This window comes from Chiloscyllium plagiosum, chromosome 18, assembly GCF_004010195.1.
Source record: "Chiloscyllium plagiosum isolate BGI_BamShark_2017 chromosome 18, ASM401019v2, whole genome shotgun sequence".
NCBI classification, from domain to species: domain Eukaryota; kingdom Metazoa; phylum Chordata; class Chondrichthyes; order Orectolobiformes; family Hemiscylliidae; genus Chiloscyllium; species Chiloscyllium plagiosum.
Genome location: NC_057727.1, coordinates 2,315,088 through 2,321,942, shown reverse-complemented (window position 1 = coordinate 2,321,942; position 6,855 = coordinate 2,315,088). Strand labels below are relative to the sequence as shown.

At 50.7% G+C, this 6,855-nt stretch overlaps 1 long non-coding RNA gene across 1 annotated transcript; it reads right to left on the bottom strand.

Annotated features, from left to right (window-relative positions):
* Nucleotides 1–2,271: 2,271 nt before the first annotated feature.
* LOC122559182 lies at nucleotides 2,272–3,586 on the bottom strand. Its single transcript, XR_006314354.1, has 3 exons — nucleotides 3,482–3,586; nucleotides 3,069–3,193; nucleotides 2,272–2,358 (listed from the first exon to the last, which is right to left on the bottom strand). It is a non-coding gene; the product is annotated as an uncharacterized LOC122559182 (long non-coding RNA).
* Between the last annotated feature and the right edge of the window lie 3,269 nt (nucleotides 3,587–6,855).

Genomic DNA, 6,855 nt, shown 5'->3' with positions numbered 1-6,855 from the left:
TATTCATATACCCATCCAGATGGCATTTTAAATGCTGTAATTGTACCAGCCTCCACCACTTCCTCTGGCAGCTCATTCCATACACGTACCACCCTCTGTGTGAAAAAGTTGCCCCTTAGGTCTCTTTTATATCTTTCCCTACTCACTCCAAACCTATGCCCTCAAGTACTGGACCCCCCCACCCCAGGGAAAAGACTTTGTTTATTTATCCTCTCCATGTCTTTGGGAGGAAACCGGAGCACCTACAGGAAACCCACATAGACACGGGGAGAACAGACAAACTCTACACGACAGTCACCTGAGGCTGGAATTGAACCTGGGTCTCTGGTGCTATGAGGCAGCGGTGCTAACCACTGAGCCACGCCAGCAGCCTGTGTTCAGGGACACACACCCCAGATGAGGGACTGCCCCAGGCTGTATCCCTGTGATCTTCAGTCACTCTGAGCTCAGAGCATCCCTGCTCTGCCCTATCTTACCTTCCTGTGCCCCCTCCCTCTGAGATACCAGATTCATGTCACTTTTGTCTCACGGAGAGTTTTTTAAGACCTGACACCAAGGCCGGAAACGAGTCATTGGTGCCAGCGATGCCTCAGTCATGTCTGGGGGGAGAGGGAAGCCTTGGCTCCTCACACGGTGAGTCAAGGGCAGCCTCTGATCCTAGTCCAGGGGCTTGGACACAGTCAGTTAGTCATTCCGGGCAGGAAGAGTCAGGATCGTCTCCACCTCCGAGGTGAGGAGCTGAATGACAAATAACCCTTCACCCAGCTTGACTCTTTATTCCTGAAGGAAGGGGTGCTGTTTTCCTCCTGGAATGAGAGACAGGCGGGTATTGAGGGAGATGGAAGTGGGTGGCACAGCTGTCTCTGTTGGTATGGGGGTATGGTCTCTGAGTGGGCAGCACAGAGGGCACACGGGGTCAGTGGTGCTGGGGCTTGGGGTGGGTGTGAGTGAGTGGGGGGCGGATGTACCAGGTAATGAGTGTGGTAGAGCAGGAGCCTGGTGGGTACAGGAACAGAGATAGATGGAGGGTGAGATTTTTCTCATTCAATGTATTAAATTGTATTTCAGATACTGTTTAATGAAATAGCAAGACTATAAATACACAGTGGAATTAGCAACTCTCAAGTCTTGACATGACGTGTCAATGGACTGTGTACACAAGACCAGATTATGACACAATTTCCTGATTATAATGAGTTCTCTGCCAGATTTTGGAGACAAGGTGTTTGTCAGAGTGAAGAAGATCACTGACCTTCTCCCCGTAGCAGAGGGTATTTCTCCAGATGCTGAGACTGCTCTGACCCAGGAGGGCATCCTCGGACCAGGCTGGGCAGGGTCTGGTGCCATGGACACAAGGAGGACTTTCCACATCTGCACCATCCCAACCAGCAGCAGCTCAAAGACCCTGCCCACAAAGCGGGCTGCCCACTGCCCCCTTTCTGCCAAACTCGGGGCAAAAGTCAGACATGGCAGCTCTGCACGCACAGTGCTTGTCTGGGTGCCTACCAAGATCTCGAGAGGGCATGGGCACACGCGGTGTTGGTGAATTTGGGAATATGTGCAGAGTGAGTGAGGTGTAACAGGAATGATGCCTGGGGTACATCGGGTGTGAGAGATGCCCTGGGGGTGGGATAGTTAGTTAATGAGGCCAGTGGTAATTTGTGATGGGAGAGTGCGCACACACACACACACACAGTCACATACACATAAACACAGACACATACACACACACAGACACATAAACACAGACACATACACACACACAGACACACACAAACACACACACAGACACATAGACACACACGGTCACGCACAGACACAAGACATACAAACACACATGTACACACACACAGACACCACACACAGACAGACACATGGACAGACACACTCCAGAAAACCCGACTCAACTCAGACTGAGCAAAGATAACGTACGATTCTGTCCTTGGTGTGAGTTCGGATACAGGTGTCAGATTTTTGACCCCAGGGTGTTTGGGAATTGGAAGGTTGACAGTGGGCTGTGAGACCATTGGAATTGTTGGGTTTATGGATAGCATCACAACTGGGGCTGAGAACCACACCCTCACAACTCTGTCTGTGTGGAGATGTTTCTCAGGAGAATTCTAAACTGTCTCCAATATTCTCCATGACTCCTCAGGAAGCAGGCTGCTTTGGCCTGAAGAAGGGCTCATGCCCGAAACATCGATTCTCCTGCTCCTTGGATGCTGCCTGACCTGCTGTGCTTTTCTCGCACTACACTCTCGACTCTGATCTCCAACATCTGTAGTCCTCACTCTCTCCTGGTTTGACCAGTACCTAGTCCTGCCTTTTCATCATCTTAAGATCGTCCGTTGCATAATCCTGTAATTCAAAATAAAAACAGAAGTTGCTGGGAACATTCATCCGGTGAGTGGTGCGTGTGAAACAAACGTTTCAGATCTGTGACCTCTTGTGAAAGCTAGGAATGGGGCAAACTGTCACAGAATCCTTACAGTGTGGAACAAGCCATTCAACCCACACTCACCCTCCAAAGAGCATCCCAGTCAGACCCAGCCCTGTATCCCCCTTGGCCAATCCACCCAAATCTGCACATCTCTGGATTGTGAAGGAAACCGGAGCACCTGGAGGGAACCCACCTGAGGCTGGATTGGAACCTGGGTCCCTGGTGCTGTGAGGCAGCAGCGCTAACCACTGAGCCACCCCAGAAAGGCGAGACAGCAAATGTGACATCATGTAAGCTAGAACTACCTGCCAGCGCAAGGTTCGGGAACACTGGAACTGGAGTAGGCCATTCAGCCCCTCAGGCCTGTTCCACCATTCAATGAGATCATGGCTGTTTCCTAACTCCACACACCTGCCTTTGGCCCATATCCCTTTGCTTAACAAAAATGTATCTCTCTCAGATTTAAAATGACCAGCTGATTCAGCATCCTCTGCAGTTTGTGGAAGAGAATTCCAAACCTCTGCCATCCTTAGTGTGTGGAAGTGTTTCCTAACATCTCGAGTGGTAATGGAACAAGTTCTGCTTTTTTCCTGCAAATTATCATTATTGAATCAAAAAAATGTCTCACCTTTTTATTTGTGTTTTGTTGCTGTCGTCACCAGCCTGTTAGTTTCCTCAGTCCTCTCTGTGCATTCTCTCTCTCCTTCCTATTGCAAAGAAAACTGATGTTGCACATGGGTCTCCAATAGAAACCTTAGAAATGCAAAATTACAGAGTCACAGAGTAATACAGCATGGAAACAGGCCCTTCAGCCCAAACTGATCCGTACTGACCATGGTGCCCACTCAGCTAGTTCCAATTTCCCACATTTAGCCTATATCCCTCTAAATCCTTCCCATCCATGCATCTATCCAAATGTTTTTTAAATATTACTGTTGTACCTGCCCCAACTACATTCTCTTTCAGCCCATTCCACATACACACCACTCTCTGGGTGAAGGAGTTGCCCCTCAGGTCCTTCCTAAGTCTTTCCCCTCTCACCTGAAAATCACACCTTGGTTTTTGTATTCAGCGCTTCCTGAAAGCACACCAAGGGATGCCCAGATTTTGTCCAACCGGAGACATTGACCTTATCCCGAGATCGCTGTGTTCAGTCACACTGCTCTTGTCTTCTTCCAGCACTAGTCCCTCTGTTACGTCTTGAACCGAAATGTGTCATCTCGCACTTCCTGACATTGAGCTCCATCTGCTGATTTCCTAACACATTTCCCCACTTGATCACACTTTCCACTGTGTCTCTTGAAGTGATGAAAAGTAGACAGGAAGGTGGTTTGTAAAAGCACTCAGAGACAGTCTGAAGTCATGGAAGGAATTATGGAAATGCTAATCTTCCTCTCTCCTTTGGTAATCTGATAGTCTCTCCATCAGAAGCAGGAACAGCAGGAGGCCATTCAGCCCCTCGAGCCTCCTGCCCTGTTCAGTTAGGATCCTGGCTGATCTGAAATTCCTCATGTCCACTTTTCTGCCTTTCCCCTTGAATTCCCAGATTGATCAGGAATCTAACTAAAACCAAAGGAACTGCGGATGCTGGAAATCAGAAACAATGCAGAAATTGCTAGAAAAGCTCAGCAGGTCTGGCAGCATCCGTGGAGAGGAATCAGAGTTAATGTTTCAGATCAGGTGACCTTTCCTCAAAACTCAAGAATCTCTCTTTCTCTCAGCCTTAAATATCCACACGGACCCTGCCCCCACAGCTCTCTGTGGGAAGGAGTTCCAAAGACTCTCAACCCTCTCAGAGAGGAAATTCCTCCCCATCTCAGTCTGAAACTGGTGCCCCTGTATTCTGAGACTGTGCCCTCTGGTCCCAGACCCTCCCATGAGGGGAACCATCCTCTCAGCATTGACCCCGTCAAGCCCCTTAAGAATCTAACATGTTTCAATGTGATCACCTCTCATTCTGGTAAACTCCAGGGAGTAGAGCCCCAACCTGTTTAAACTTTGCTCATAAGACCTTTGTTTAACCTTTGCTCATCCCTCCATCCCAGGGACATCCCAGTGAACCTTCCCTGGACTGCCTCTTTAGTTCTTTAATTCACTTTGCTCCAATACCCAACGCCATCGTCCCTTTTCCCGAAGGTTGCCCTGTAATTGGTGATAGCAGTAACGAATTGCCTCCTGTGGATCTGCTCCCACTCACCAATGTCTGATTTGGAAAGGAGCTCGGAGATGTCTCCTCCACTCAGGGCGCTCACCGTGATGGTGGCAGGTTTAAGGACTTCTCCAGATGCCCTTGGTCTGAGGTCAATGTCGCTGTCACTGAAATTGACAATCTGCAGGGGGACCGTCCCCCAGGGATGGAGGGTGGGTCCCAGAGTGACTCCAACTGGGTGCTCTGCTCCATCTGACACGGCCATACTGTCCCAAGGCCTAATGTCACCCACTTGGCGATGGTTGGCATGAGCCTTCAGGAACAGTGATGGTGTGGGCAGGTGAAAGAACACCATGATTCCCTGCTACCCCAGCGGTTTCAGTGTCCCCCACGGTCTGAGACACCCTGAGAGCATGGAGCAAGGTCAGAGAGCCCTGTGTCCCATCTCCCAAGCTCATCATGTGCTGCTTATCGCAGTCACCAGACACGGTTACCAAGGATACCTGGAGAACTCTTAACACGTTTAACCCCCCGCACCACGCAGAGTCTCAACTGCTTTCCTCCCAGTGGGTAGCAGACCGAATTACAAATGGGCACAAGCAGCCGGACTGAGGGGAGACAGCGAGAGCTCGCTGTAGCTGTGATAGAGGATGGCCAATCACTGGGCAGCAGAGACCCCGAGGAGGGAAGAGACATTGACTGCTCAGCAAGATCCCACAGAAAAGCTGGTGAGTAATGATTGCCAATGAGGCACGATGATCCCACCTTGCCCGATTTCACCCTCACCGTGGGGTGGCTCACTAACGCTCTACACAAGAGAGCGCCTCCTCCTGGAGGAAGCACTCAGTGGGAGGTCTAACCAGTTAACATTCAGTGAAGTGGGAGGGCTGTTGCCCTGGATGGGGGTCTCTGTGGGGGCTGTGGTCACTGAGGGAGTTTTGCCTGACATGCCCAGGTCCTGTGTCGGAATTCCAACATCTCTTCGGGGCAGGTGGAGATTGGGAAGCAATCTGTTCCAGGTCACCCCTGAGGCCTACATTCCCCCCACCCCCACCTGACCCCTGGCTCTCCCATCATCATGGAGCCAACAGTCACTTCCTGGACTGAAACCTCATCTCTGGTCTGAGCACTGCAACACGCCCCCACGACCTGGACAATGTGATCCTGTGCCTGAGGAAAGACATTGGAGGTTGTTCACCATGAGGTCTCCTTACCTCCAGTCAGAGATTCCCATTCAGCACTGTGTTCACTGATGGGCCTCATCCAGCTGAAGGAGAGAATCGGGGGAGGAGGGGGAACCACGCAATTGAACAATGTCCCCAGCTCCAGGGGCATAGTGACCGGCTCCTCCCCTTCAGCTTGTTCCCATAAACCCTCTCTTAACACGGGGTCAGGGGATTCCTGTCCCCAAAGCCCCTTGTCCGTTCCCCAGTGTTCTGCTGTGGACTTCTGTACCTTTCTTTCATATTTCCTGAAGGGCTTTTCCATGCATCCATCCCATCATAAACACCACTTGCCCCCTCACCTTGAGACCCCAGGATGCAATAACCAACTTGATCCAATCTTGTGTCCAGGCTCCATCTGGATCTGCCCAACTTCCTATTCAATAACAGGAAACAAAGGCATTACTGATGATAGCCCAGGGTGCTGATGGGAACAGTGAAAGTGGGTTGGCCATTCTGGGAACAACCCACATGGAGCCAGACCGAGGGAGGGGTCTGTTCAAGTCCACATCAACGGAGTGGAGGTTGAGAGGGTGGAGAGCGTCAGGTTAATTGGAGTGACAGTAACTGATAACCTGTCCTGGATTCCCCACATTGATGCGATGGTCAGGAAGGCACAACAGCACCTCTCCTTCCTCAGGAAGTTCAGGAAACTCGGCGTGTCCATAAAGACCCTCACCAACTTGGACAGATGCCCCATTGAGAGCTTACAGTCCAGGTACTTTACGGCCTGTTTCAGCATCTGCTCTGCCCAGGACTGTAAGAAACTACAGAAGGTCATATTTATTTTTATTTTGAAAAGTGGGCAGCACTGCTGCCTCACAGCACCAGGATCCCAGGTTCGATTCCAGCCTCAGGTGACTGTCTGTGTGGAGTTTGCACATTCTCCCCAGTGTCCTCCCACAATCCAAAGATGTGCAGGTTCGGGTGAATTGGCCATGCTAAGTTACCCATAGTGCCAGGTGCATTAGTCAGAGGGAAATGTGTCTGGGTGGGTTACTCTGTAGAGGGGCGGTGTGGACTGGTTGGGCTGAATGGCCTGT